Here is a 14988-nt window from a genome sequence, read left to right on the forward strand (position 1 = left end):
AAGCAACAAAAAACACACAAAGAGAACACTAACAACAAAAACAACAGAACAATTAACCCTGCTTGAGCTTTCGCTGGCTTGGAGTAAGCCCTTAAATATAGGAATAAAATTTATAAAGAAAAGAAAAAAAAGGAAAGAGAAAGAAAATTTGCAAAGGCCCTGCTCCCAGTCGCAATAACACTTCCAAACAATAGCTCATTCCACCTGCCAACACTCAAAAGACTCCTGTTTCAATCCAACAAAAAAATAAACAATTCATTTAATTCTTTTTTGGTGGGAACTTGAGAGCGAATGAAATCCAGTTTAACTATTCTTTAAAAATAATACAACTGGAGACAAACCATTTTTAGATCTCTATGGAAACCACACACACTCTTCAACTTTTTCAAAAAATCGGGCAAATAATTCCAAACATTTAGCCCAATATGACGTATTGAAAATAAAGATCTAGCTCTAACAACTTGAGGTGTCCTCACATTAATGACATATCGTGTAGGATCAGGTCCAGGAAAAAATTCCCTGAACCTGACGGAGGGATAATTTTTAACTGTACATATTGATATCTAACTGATGTTCCTTTACTCTCTCCATTCAATACTCGGAGTGCCATGTTTTGCATCACATGTAATTGTTTCAAGTGAACTGAAAACGTACCAGACCATACACTCACACAATGTACCAAATACAGGTGCACTAAAGAGAAATTAATTAATCTCATGGCATAATTCGGGGATATATTCTTAAACTTTCTCACCATTTCAACATTTCTTGTAATCTTAATACTAATAAAAGATATATGATTTTTAAAACTAAGGCATTTATCAGCAATAACACAAAGATATTTGATAGTATTTGTACGCTTGACTACATAATTATCTATTTATATATCAGTGATCCAAGAGTAATTATTAGAAGACCTACCATACATAAGAAAACCTGATTTATTATGATTTAATAATAGTTTATTTACTCTCATCCACTTATCTATGCATAAAACCCGCTTTTTCATTATTTCTATTAAATGAGCTGAAGTCTTTGCTGCCACAGTAAAATGGGTATCATCACCAAACTGGGAACGATAACCTTAGAATTAGCATATAAACCTCGATCATTATTTATCAAATTCATTAAGGAATAGGTTCAATCATTGATGTATAATAGGAATAAAATAGAGCCTAAAACAGAACCCTGGGGCACACCAAAATCATATATTTTTTCACTCGACTTATTCTCAGACATTTCTATATACTATATCCTATCACTCAAAACGTATTCAAATAGCTTCAATGCCTTTCCTTTAACTTCACAATTTTCTAGCTTCCACCATAAAATTATGTGGTCAACGGTGTCGAATACTTTTGTAATATATAGTAAAATAGACGCCACTTTAAAACCCTGGTCTAGAGGATAATATACAAACATAGTCAGCCTTAAAACTGCCTGTTCTGTAGACATGCCTTTCCGGGATAGACCCCAGTGCCGCACAGGCGGATCGACCGAACGCCGCCAAAGAGAGGCCCAGTTGACCGCCACCGATGTGTCACTACGCCACCGGCGCACCGCAGGCGTGATGCCGCCGCCAGATGTGGTGGTGTTCGGTTGACTCTGAATTTATTTTGCGGCAATTCTTTATTGCGTCAACCGCAAAGTCGGAGCTTTTCTTTCTTGTGTGGTTTAGTATTTCAATTTTCCTGATTAGAAATCAAGCAGGGTTTGCACTATCCCCGAATTTTCGGGTATTTCCCCGAAAATGTACGCATCACCCCGAAAAAAATTTTGGTTCTCCTAATTACCAGAAAATCACCCAATCACGGTGCTACCCCGAGCGATTTATCACCAGTGACTTTCCCTGCCGAATATTACTTTGCATACTATAATTCTTCACTACTCTCTTGTTCATGAATTTTCGTCTCCCTTTGTTACTTTGCATAAAAACCAGACAGATGCAATTGCAATACACACAGTTCTTCATATCTTGACAAAAAATGTATCGTCTTTATGAAATGATATTAAATCATTTCGAATGCAGTTTCCCAATTGCTATTTCTTACATCATTTGTAGTCAAGAATTTTATTTTTAAGTTGAATAAAACGCATTCACTACTATACAGCTTCAGTTGAATTTTGAAACTGATAGTCGACAGATTGTTTCTACTGCTGAATCGTAAGTTTGCAGAGTTTTGTTTTCTTTTGCTGTTTTTAGATATGATTTTCTTAATGTTTAATACACAATTGTTGAACACCTGATAGATTAAAGAAAACACAATCTTCTTTCTGAAAAAAATTTACACCCCCCCCCCCAAAAAAAAAAACAACAACCTTCTATTAAGACAAAATTTAGCTATAGACTAAACTATGTTCAAGGTTGGGGAATTAAAGATTTAAACGGAAGCTACCCCAAAAATGTGATTCATAAAAAAAAAATTAAATTATTGCCTATAGGAGGGGGGGAGGATAGGAGGGTATCATTTTTAAATGATAATACCTCTTTTTTCTTTTCTTTTTTTTGAAAGCAGTTATGCCAAAAAGATAATTGTTTTTTTCATTTAAAGTGAAGACGGAAGAAAATGATGTCAAATTCCCTAGGAAACCATTGAAATATTTTGATAGACCCAGGGCCCCCCATTGGGACGTGTTCATTGTCTTGCGTATTTTGCAATTTCTCATAGGCTACTGGCCTAATTTGGCTTTTGTGTCTGCTCCCTTTTAATTAGATTCTTTGGATCTTATTGAATGCCACGGCAAATATATGACTCAGTTTTCCGATAATTTGAGGTATATCTGAATAATTTCGACATTTTTGTTGTTGTCATTGTACCCCTTTAATCATACCCTCAAATTTTTTTTTCAAGGAACACTAAGCTGTTTAATGTTATTTTGCGTGTTTGTTTGAACCATATAGTGACCTTGTTAATTATTAAGTAAATTATTTTTTAATGTAAAGCTGAGACGGTATCCTATCAAGGTGGTATTCAGAGGCACGGGGGTAGGGAGGTATTACATTTAAATGATAATATCTTGAATTTTTTTTATTGAAAGCAGGGATTCCAAAAAGTTTGTTTTCTAATTTAAAGCAGATAAGGTATCCTATCATGGTGGTATCCAGAGGGAGGGGGGAGGGAGCTATCATATTTAAATGATAATATCTGTATTTTTTTTTTTTTTGAAAGCAGGAATGCCAATAAGTTATTTGTTTTTGATTTAAAGCAGAAACGGGATCCTTCAAGATGGTATCCAGAGGGGGGGGGGGGTTAGGGAGGTATTAATCTTGAAATTTTTTTATTGAAAGCAGGGATGCAAAAGAGCTATTTTTTTATTTAAAGTAGAGACGGTATTCTACCAAGGTGGTATCCAGAGGGGGGTTAGGGAGGTATTATATTCAAATGATAATATCTCAAATTTATTAATTTTTTAAAACAGGGATGCCAAAAAGTTAATTATTCATTTAATTTAAAGCAGAGACGGTATCCTATCAAGGTGGTATCTAGAGGGGGGGCTATGGAAGTATTATATTTAAATGATAATTTCTGGAATTTTTTTTATTGAAAGCAGGGATGAATGAATGATTTTATTCAGTGATTAAACCCGTACAGAGTATTTCGCTATCTAATCTACAAAATATATCATAAAATATAAAAAGCTGAAAATCACAAGCAAAATACTAAACACCACAAAGAAACAAGGAAAAAGGAAAAACAATAAGTTGACAACCATTATTAGCACTTAATAGTAATTAAATGAAGGGAGAAAAAAATTATACAATATCTACTTTCTTTGTTCGGTTCAAGTTTTCCAAAACGGCATACCGAGCCTCTTTGATGAACCAGATAACATTAATATTAAAATTATTAGAGTAAGAAAAACCTTGTAATTTAAATTGCATTTCAGTTCTTTCATTTTCAAAAAATTTCCACTCAAAAAGATAATGATATAAAGTCTCCTCGTCACCACAATCACAATTGGGACAATCACTTTTATTAATACTACATAAAAATGAATTTAATTTACAGTGACCAGTTATATTTTGTTTCAGTTTATAATTAGGAGTAATTTTTGTGACTTGAAGAAGGTCAGTATGTTCAGTAAAAAACTGAAGGGTCCAGGGCTTAATAGCTTGGCAAAATAACTCATACCATTTCATATATAGGTTTTTACGTAAGGTTTTCCGAATTTCATTTAAATTATTAGAAGTAGAAAGGGAATTACCGACTATAAAATTTACTTGCGAGTCCGTATAATGTGAATGAACATTTAAATTATAGTTATTTCAGCTATTGACGGGTGGCCAGTAATCAGGCCTTCTTCTCTTTAGATATCTGGTGAAAGCAGGGATGCCAAAACGTTAATTATTTTTTTAATTTAAAGCAGAGACGGATCTTATAGAACATTATATGGCTGCTTTAAAAAAAATACAAAAGGGAGTGTGAAGGGAGGTGAGAGACTTTTACATGAATATGACAGTTTGGTTGCTACCAGTAGCTATTAGGTAGACTATCCTATGAAAGTGTACTGTCAATGAGTAGAGAAAGTAAATTTGTAAATTTAAGCTGTAATTTGATAAAGACTGATGAAAACATTAATGTTTGCGGTCTACATTGATTGCGCCTGTTTTTGGCCCCGCTGCTGTTTTTGGCCCCGCCACAGACGGTCTTCCTTCATCGGCGCGGCGCCGGGGTCTAGTACGAGAGCCAAATAGATTAGGATGAAAAAACTATTTATTCTCTAAAAACTCAGATATTCTAATATTTATAAGTTTCTCTAATAACCTCAATATAGAAGAAAGGAGGGATTTTGGCACATAATTATTTACATTATTTTCCTCTCCTCCTTTAAGTAAAGGATTTACCCTAGCACGTTTAAGGCACTCAGGATATATACCATTATTAAAACTTTCATTGATCAGATACAAAATTTGGTGCGATATAACAGGAAAAATTACCTTAAATACCATCACTGACATAAAATCAGACTATTTCGCAGCACTATTTCGCATATTTTTTTACCGTATAAATCAATTCTTCTTTTATTAGCCGGTCGCAGATGCATTGATGCATGAGTACTTTCAGGCGAAATTGGGTGAAATAACCATCACACGGATGTTGTGCAACTGACGACGCTAACCTGCCTCCTATACTAGAAAAATGATCACACATTCGTTCAGCTGTTTGAAGAATATTTTCATCATCATCAAAAATTTTAATATCATCATGATAATTCGGATTAATTATAGATTAGTAAGATGTATATCATGTAAGCATTTTCACATAGCTCTAAGAAGCGAAAATTCGAAGTCTTATCCCAATTGTAACCTTGTTGCTAAATTGATAATGTGACAAACAAGTTATAACCTGTAATCTGGATGTTGTTGTTGCTTTAGTTGTTGTTGTTTGATTGTTTTAGTTGTTGTTTTATTGTTTGTTTTTGTTGTTCTTTTTTCGCTTTATTTGACGCTAAAGTGCGAATTCGGCCCTTTTGGGCTTGTGTTAGCCGTTTTTCAGCTATAAATATTATCTAATCTTATGTCGCAAAGATCTTTTGGTTGATCACAGAAGAAAAAATTGTCCATTAGCCCATGTCGAAGTAATTTCTTGACAATTTAGCATACATCTTATTTTTCTTTGTATCAGAGCCAATTTTATTTCCAAAATAAATATATTGAGAAAATATTCTTATCTTTCTATTTTAAATTTTAGTTTTTCCTCGTCCACTTGTCTACGCAACGTCCAATAGCCAGCATTCATATCAATTAACAAACCAACTATCCTAATCAGATCTGTATACAGTTCGATTTTTTGATTGTTTTGAATTTAATAAAGTTTGACTTAACGATTGTTCTTTTTCTTTTGAAAAACCCAAATTTCCATAAATAGCTCTTCCCACAATCAAATAGATTTTAATGTAGCTTTATCATAACAGTTTCTCGCAGTCAAATCACAGAATATCTAATTTAAAGATTTGATAATTTCTTAATATACAACAAATTTCTTAGAAGTGTATTCTAAGTCTATTTTAAAAAAATACCACAATTTCATAGGAGTTCTCAAAATTTGCTTATGTATTCATTCTTTTTCCTTTTTTTTCTCAGACTATTAGCACAACGAAATTTCTCAAAGGTATTACCATAGTTTCAATTTGCCCAAAATAGGTTTATTCATATGTTTCACTAGGATTTGAATTGGGTCTTTATTTTTTGTCGTTTTTTCTAAACTGATCATCACAAAATGTTTACGAAAATAAAGCTGAACTAGTCTAACATCAAAGATTGTTGCATGAGTGATATTCCAAGAATGCAATACTTATTTTGTACTTTTCAAAATGCACTCAAATTTTTCTTTCGTTCTGCAAAAAAAATTGAAAAAAAATTTATATTGCAGTGGCAATAAAAAAACATATTTGTTTTTCTACAGAAAAAGGTCTGAATCCATACCTGTAACCTTCTTCCTTTTTTCGTTGACGAATTAACATGTAGGCAGCCCGTATTGACGGATACCAACGGAGAATCACCTGAAGTGAATCTTGGTTTGGCTAAACTACAATCTGAATCACTCCCAGGACCACCCATTATTACTTGAAGATTCCACAAATGTAATGAGTGACCAGTTCCAATTTGGTTCTACCAATATACTGAAATAGTATAATCCAATAAAAAAAAAAATCACAAAAAGTTCAACTTAAGTGGTAAGGTTTTCGTGACAAAAGCTTACGTTAAACATGGAGCCGTATTATTTTTAGCTTTTTTTCAGTCTATGCAGTAGGGTTTTGCAGGTATCTGTTTGGCTGATGTCTAAAGATAAACACCGAAGTTTTTGCATCCATAGGTTAACTCTATTGTCAAGCTTCTCAATATACGACTGTAAAGCGATGCCAGATACCACGTATTTATCAATTTTAATGCGTCTGGTTGAAAGAAAAAACTTAAACAGTGAGTACTGCTTCAGGTTTACGGTTTCAGTCTCAGGTATTACTAGAAAAATCAGCGATATAATACAGCAGCTGTTTTCAAGCATATGTGCTAAATAATATACCAGCAATATTTCTGACAAAGTAAAATATGGAAGCTGAGGTATAAAAGTGTGAGGAGTTCAAAAAACATTCCGGTCCCTGAAATTAAATGCTTGAAATTGAAAATCATACTTTCGCTTATAATATATTAAGAGCAGCAAGCAATTGCAAGACCAGGTGGTAATGGAGACTACCTTCTCGTGGTGCTTCTGAGAGTAGTAGCTCATGTCACTACTTACCACAAATAGGGGCCTACTGTTGTTAACGTCAATCAACGCTCAGTCACCGACCGCCATGGCCAGTGTCTGACCATGAGTCAGGAGATTTTGTGGAATATACCGCAAAGCTTAGAAGAACTCATAGTAATTATAATTTTGTAAAGTGGTGGAGGAAACACAATTCTAAAATGATGCCGCGGAAAAGAGCACTGTGAATAATACTTGGTAGGGCCCTTGCCCAAGTCCACCACAAAGTACAGGGACCCGAACAGATTCTATTTAGCCAAACAGGAGTCAGCCCTATCATTATGGCAAAAATTCTTATACGTTGCTGATGACCGCTGGCTGGCAAATCAGAGGAGAGGCTGAGGTGAAATATGTGAACTCCTTGCATTCGGACCCTTTCATCCACATCTCTTTGAGGAAGAAGCTTCAGAGACTCAAAAGTAGCCAGTAATGGCTGCAACAGCTATGATCGGAGGGGGGAGAATCCCCTAGTCAGTAGGACGCATCAAAAACCACCCACGGTACAGAAAAACTCCCTTGAAGAGCAATACATAGTGGGAAGGAGGTTTTTTTGTCAACAATACTTCTGAGGATAGAATGCTGCCTGTTGTCGACGACCGGCGAGTTTTGGGCGAACCTTCCGTCTCCATAACGAGATCAGGGGATGCCCGACCAAGCCGGTCTGAAGCTTGAGATGAAGCTCTCCAAAAGAGCGGGGAAAGCGATCGTAGACACCTGGACACCACCAAGGAAGGTTCGTCTAGAAAGGGAATAAAAAGAGATACGCAAGCCATATATGAAAATACCACACCTGAGGGGCACGAATTGTTCAGTGGACGGGAAGATTATCCCCAGTGATGGTACTGGTATTGCTGGAACTGGTTACGAAAAAAAACACAAGGAAAAGAAGAAGGCTAGTTTTCCAGATGATAAAAACATGGTTCGTAGACGCTGTAAAACTCATCCCAATCAGGGCGATAAGCAGTCACGGAAAAGATTTGAAAGAAGAAGACGTACTTTGTATTATAGACGCACTTCACGATAAAATCTTGAGCGAGATTGATTCTTGTCCAGAAATTTTCTCAAAGAGAGGGGAGGGGGATTCAATCAGGGTCTAGTGTATCTCAGAAGCAAGAAAAAAGCTAAACAAAAATCTAAGGAAAAAAACTTCTCCCTGAAGTGCTAGTCAAAATAAAACTTGATAAAATACCGTCTTACCTTTGTGAACCAGACGAAGACCTAGATAGGGAGACAAAAAGACTTATACAGAAAGCATGAGAAATACTTTCAGTCGTGTAAACCCCCCCCCCCCTGACTGGTGGACCTCGGCATTCAGTCAAATAAGAAAATTGACACGAAGGCTAATGAAAAATGGTATATGAACGAATGACCCAGTAGACAGGATAGCATGTTTGGAAGTTCTGAAAGTCCTTAAGGAAAAATGAGGAGATCACAGACAAACTCGCGGAGGAACTTCTGTGATAAAATAGGGTCGAAAGAAGCTAGTATCGAACTACTAAAGGATCTACAAAGGAACCCAGGTCCATTTCGAAAGAGTCTCTAAGGAAGAAGACACCCTTGGAATGAGCCCGGCAGAAACCCTGAACCATATAATTGAAGTTCACACAAATGACCCAGTAGTTACTAGCCCTAAGCCAGCTTATGACATTAACTCCAGAAAGGTGGAATGGCTTGTTTCTCTGGTTTTAAGAGTTGACTGGATCGCACTAGCATCATTTCAACCGGCAGTGACGAAGCGGTTGATTCATTGACACGTCAAGAGCATGAGAAATATTAAGATCACATTTCACCAGCAAATATAATAATTCTATTAGGATAAGATTGTATGGGGAATAATGTTAGTTTATACTGGTTATTTCTTCTTCCTTTTCGTTGTCAAAATAATCGCTAATAATATTCGCTTAAAATGAATTTCCCCTCCTAAACAAATGTCTCCTTATTGGGATAACAAATCCCTAGAAGTATGTGCTATTTTGTTATGTGTTATGAAAAAGAAATGTTTAGAAAGGGTGAGCCTGGGAACTGCGCAGAGGGGGGCCTTAGGGTCTCACCCCCAAATCCTCCATTTTCTGGATTTCTAGAGACCTTTTATTCCAATTATAATTTTTTATTGACTAGAACAGAAATATCATCTTCAAAAGCCGAACGGGTTTCCGGATGTTCTACAGAAACAGCTGTACACCAAAGGGAATGGCACTTAAAGGAAGCATAGGGAATAAATGAACATACGTTTGGAATATTTCAAGGTGCAGAAGGGGTATTTGGACATTGACATAGAAGGGACATATAATACTTTTGGGATAAACCAACTGTATACCAACTGTCAGCTTTAATTTAGCTAATTAACTAATTTTAATTCTTCTTACACAAACAAACAACTTCTTAGATTAACTATTTCTAATGCTTCTTGAATACAAACAAACCATTATTTTTAAAAATACAAACGCTGTCATTTTAAAATGCATTTTGAATTTAACACTTGAATTTATAATTTATGTGTCAACATGAAAAACAAAGAATCTTATATTTGTGTGGTTAAAAGACAACAGAACGTCAAAATTATACCAAATTTTATAAAAAAAAATTGCCTTTTTGTTTTATTAATAAATATTATAGCATATGCTTACCTGCATCCTGACGAAGAATGGATGGAGGGGAAAAATCTTCCGCAGCATTATTTTCCCTACGAATACCCCTTTAATTACAAACACCACTTCTTGACAAATCATTGTAGCATTGCAGGCCCCTCTTAAAAGATATTAATTAAAAAACATTTTTCCACAAAATAAGTTTTTCAAAGAAAAGTAAATAACTCCATTACACAAAAAATGAGCAAAAATAAAATCAAATAATCTACCAAACGTGAAACTACCACAAATCAGCATTGATAAATAAATGAAACCCAAAACAAACAGTAATTACAATAATAACCGAGTCAAACTCAAAACGAGCAAATTTTAACATAAGTTGGGCTCAAAACCCCTATGCCTTCCCAAGGCCAGAACATAATTTGCACTTTACTGAAAAAAATATAAATGTTTTTACTTTTATAAATTTAATAAATCAAATAATATAAAAATTTTGATTACTAAATATCAGTATATGTATGTTATACTGACAATGCACATTCATTTGTATTTTTTTCAGTAAAGCACAAATTATGTTCTGGCCTTGGGAAGGAATAGGCGTTTTGAGCCCAACTTATCTTAATTTTTGCTCGTTTTGAGTTTGACTCTGTTATTTATTGTAATTTATGTTTGTTTTGTGTTTCATTTATTTATTGATGTGATTTGTGGTAGTTTTACAAATGGAAGATTATTTGACTTTATTTCTGCTCATTTTTGTTCAATGGAGTTCTTTACTTTTCCTTGAAAAACTGATTTTGTGGAAAAAAAATTTTAATTAATTTCTGTTCGTTTTATATTGACATAGTCTTTTCAGGGAAAAAGAAAACAATACTTTAAATCGTTTCGTTTTTTTAAGACTTTATAGTTTGGCATGCTATTCGTATGCTGCAGAAAAATTTTCAGCAATTTTTAACAACATACACCCTTTTAAAAATCTGGACACAAATAGTAGTGTTTAATTTAGTTTCATACCTCCTCTAGTTGGCCTGAAATGGAAAACTTGATACCATTCGCAAAAAAATCTGTTTACTTTCTTTGATAGCTTGGATACACTTACGCTATTTTGATTTGGTTAAATTTTAAAAGCAGAAGTAGCCCCGAAATTTTGAACATAGGCCTAATACCCTCAGTCGTTTTTGGGATACTGCTGATATGCCTTATTGGGAATTAGCATTAACACAGTGTATTTTGATTTAATCTTAAGGCAACATTTAGTTTTTAAACATAATGGGCAAATTGGAGGGTGGGCGTGAAAGGGGGATTAGTTGCCCTCCAATCATTTTCGACTATTAAAAAGGGTAACAGCCCTTTCTATTTTCAATCGAATGAGCCCTTTTCGAAGTTCTTCGATACGACGTGCCCTAGTCTAAACAACAACAACAAACAATAATAATACATTCTACTCACATCGATATTTACTATAAAAATTTCAAGCCTTCCAATCACTTTCAACTATTTAAAGGACACTAGGCCTATCGATTTCCAATCGAATGAGCCCTTTTTTAGTTTCTACGACAACGCTTTCTATAAACACCTTATATGCCCCAGGGTATAAATTACAACCCATACCCTAAGGGCTGTTAGGGTGGTTGTCAACCTCTAAGACCTAATTTCCAGAGCTTTCAACTGCGTTAAACAAAATGGCTATATCAAAATTTTGATTGGATGTGTTTGGGGAAATGATGGGCGTGAGAGGGGCATTAGTCGCTCTCCAATCACTTTCAACTATTAAATAAGGCACTAGCCCTTTCAATTTCCAATCAAATGAGCCCTTCTGAAGTTTCTACGGCAACGCTTTCAATAAAAACCTTATATGCTCCCAGAGCATAACTTACAACCCTTGACCTGAGGGCTGGGGGTGGGGCTATCATCCTCATAGACCTAATCTCCAGAAATTTCTACTTCGTTGAACAAAATAGCTAAAGAAAATTTTGATTGGATGTGTTTGGAGGAAAGGTGGGCGTTAGAGGGGGGTTAGCTACATTTCACTCACTTTCGACCATTAGAAAAGGCACTAACCCTCTCAGTTTCCAATTGAATGAGCCCCTTTTGAAGTTTTTCAACAACTCTATCTGTAAAAACCTTATATGCCCCCAGGGCATAACTTACAACCTTTGCCCTGGGCGCGCTGGGGGGTTTGTCATCTTTAAATACATAATTTCCAGAAATTTCAACTGCGTTGAACAAAATGGCTATCTCTAAACTTTGATTGAATATTTTTGGGGAAATGGTGGGCGTGAGAGAGGGGTTAATTACTCTCCAATCACTTTCGACTTTTAAAAACGGTAATTTCAATTTCCAATGAAACAAGCCCTTTTTGAAATTTCTACAACAACTTTCTATATAAACCTTATATGCCCCCAGGGCTTAACTTATAACCCTTGCACTGAGGGCTCTGAAGGGGTTATCATCCTAAAAGATCTAATTTCCAGAACTTTCAACTACGTTGAACCAAATGGATATCTCAAAATTTTCATTGGATGTATTTGGGAAATGGTGGGCGTGAGAGGGGGGTTAGTTGCCCTTCAATCACTTTCGACTATTAAAAAGGGCACTAGCCCTTTTAATTTCTAATCGAATGATACCTTTTTGAAGTTTCTACAACATCGTTTTCCATAAAAACCTTACATACTCCCAGGGCATAACTTGCAACCCTTGCCCTGAGGACTCCAGGGGGGGGGGGAGGTTTCATCCTTAAAGACCTAATTTCTAAGACTTTCAACTACGTTGAATAAAATGGCTATCTAAAAATTTTGATTGTATGTTTTGGGGGAAAGGTGAGCGTGAGAGAGGGGATAGTTGCCCCCAAATCACTTTCGACTATTAAAAAAGGCACTAACCCTTTGAATTTCCAATTGAATGAGCCCTTTTTCAAGTTTCAAAAGGCAAAGATTTCACTAAAAACCTTATATCCCCCAGGTTATAACTTATAATCCTTGTCCTGAAGACTGTGGGGAGGGGTGTCCTGCTCAAAGTTATAATTTCCTGATTTTTAAGCTGCGCGGAACAAAATTGCTATCTAAAAAATTTGAGTGGATGTGTTTGGGTAAAAAATGGGCATTAAAGGGATGTTAGTTGCCTTCCACTCACTTTTGACTATTAAAAAGTGGACTAGTCCCTCCTGCTTTCTACTAAATGAGCCCTTTTTGAAGTTTCTACAACAAAGATCTAAATAAAAACTGCTTTTGCCCCAAACGTCTGGATTGAGTTTGTCGCCTTGACGACTGTGGGGAGGTTATTATCCTCAAAAACCTACTTCCAAGAACCTTTAGCGATGCTGAACAAAAGACTATCTTCAAATTTCGGTTGGATGTGTTTGGGGAAATGGTGGGCGTGCAAGGGGTGTTAGTTGCCCTCCAATCACTTTTGACTATTAAAAAGGGCACTAGCCCTTTGAATTTCGAATCAAATGAGCTTTTTTGAAGCTTCTACAACATTTTTTTTTATAAAAACCTAATATGCCCAAGATTTCTATCTGGAAATCAACTACGCTGAACAAAATGGCTATCTGAAAATTTTGATTGAATGTGTTTCGGGAAATGGTGGGCGTGGAAGGGATGTTAGTTGCCTTCCAATCACTTTTTACCACTAAAAAGGGCACAAGCCACACCAATTTCCAATTGAATGAGCCCTTTTCGAAGTTTCTACGACAACTTCTGCGATACGAAGTGCCCTGGTCTAAAGGAAAAAAAAAAATAATAAATAATACATGGTGCCAACATCGTTCTTATAAGTAGGGAGTCCCTCTCGACTCCGAGATATACATGGTTTTTCTCACTGAGGATGTTTTTTCATGGTTTTTCTCAATGTGGATGTTTTTTCATGGTTTTTCTCACTGTTTGATGGATGTCAACATAAGTTCAACAACATTGCTGAATGTAGACATCTGGTTATTGGATGATTGTTTGATGGTTATATGTATGTGTCTAATAGGACAAGATCACGTGTCTCTTTCTAAGCCAATCAGTAAGTTACATATAGTTTCCCTTTAAATCACAATTCAGCATTGAGATTTTGTTTATAACGGACATGCATTGAGGTTAAATTATCATACAGTCTGAAGCCACCATGGATAGAGCATCAAGTATTATTTACCTGTAAACTTTATCTAGAATGGTTAATAATATGAATTCTGTTTAGTAAATTTTCTTAGGTTATTTCAAAATAAAATCATTTTACATAGTCCCCCTTAAGTATATTCAAATTCAGGGAAATCCCCCCCCAATGCAAACTCCACTATGTGATGTTTAGTGTCGTTAGAAAGCGTAAAATACAATCTTTTTTACCATGTAAACCCCCACCCCCCCCAAAAAAAAAAATCTACACTATGCGATGTTTATAGTCATTAGAAAGCTTTAAATACGCTCTTTTTTTCCACTATGTAAACCCATCATCCCTCCTCCCACCATTCATCACCATTTAACTATTTCATTTGAAGTAGCTTCTCAAATTTTCTTTTCACATGCATTTAAAACCATTAAAATCTTCACACTTGCGATTTAACCTAACCTTTGTGTGCATACGTCTCAAAAGGGGAGCTTCGTAAACAAATCTTCTCGCACGCGCATTGTGTAAGTTAACAAAAACAAAGGTGGTAGCTAGACACGGAAATGATTAAGGCTTCAGGCTTTGCGTAATTCTAGACGGTTTGAAAAAGGGATGAATTATTTGCAAAATTAAAAAGAGATATTTTTTGGACACGGAAATTATGTATATGTCAGATGCAAAGAGTACTTTAGAGTGTATATTATTCCTTTTTCTATAACTTTCTTTCGATAAAGTGTCTTTTATATTCTCAGGGGGGAGGGGGTGAAAACTTTGCTTTTTTACTATGATGGTATTATGCTAGAAAGCAAAATCTTTAATTTAGGGGAGAGGGTTGGTAAAATTAGATCTATGTTTCTTGCACTCTAAACGAAATACATCCTTTATTGACAGAACGGAAAAAGATTGCTTTTGCAGACAATTATACCTAATGAGAGGAGTGTTCTATTTTCAAATGACTTTGATGAAAGCAAATAATGTTTTAAATAAATATTCAAAGTTTCACCTTCCAGGAAAGGAAGGGATGGGGCAATTTAAATGCTCTTATTTTCGAATTCATGGATTTTATC

The 14988-nt window shown here is 35.3% G+C and overlaps 1 long non-coding RNA gene across 1 annotated transcript in view; it reads left to right on the forward strand.

Annotated features, from left to right (window-relative positions):
• The first annotated feature begins 5072 nt into the window (after positions 1-5072).
• LOC148951265 (uncharacterized) overlaps positions 5073-14988 on the forward strand; it is a 67585-nt gene continuing 57669 nt past the window's right edge. The window contains exon 1 of the long non-coding RNA XR_016141866.1: positions 5073-5250. This is a non-coding gene — a long non-coding RNA (uncharacterized LOC148951265). The remainder of the gene's footprint in view (positions 5251-14988) is intronic.

The sequence above is a fragment of the Artemia sp. Qi Xiang Cuo genome, chromosome 6 (genome assembly GCF_049724085.1).
Source record: "Artemia sp. Qi Xiang Cuo chromosome 6, ASM4972408v1, whole genome shotgun sequence".
Lineage (NCBI taxonomy): Eukaryota > Metazoa > Arthropoda > Branchiopoda > Anostraca > Artemiidae > Artemia > Artemia sp. Qi Xiang Cuo.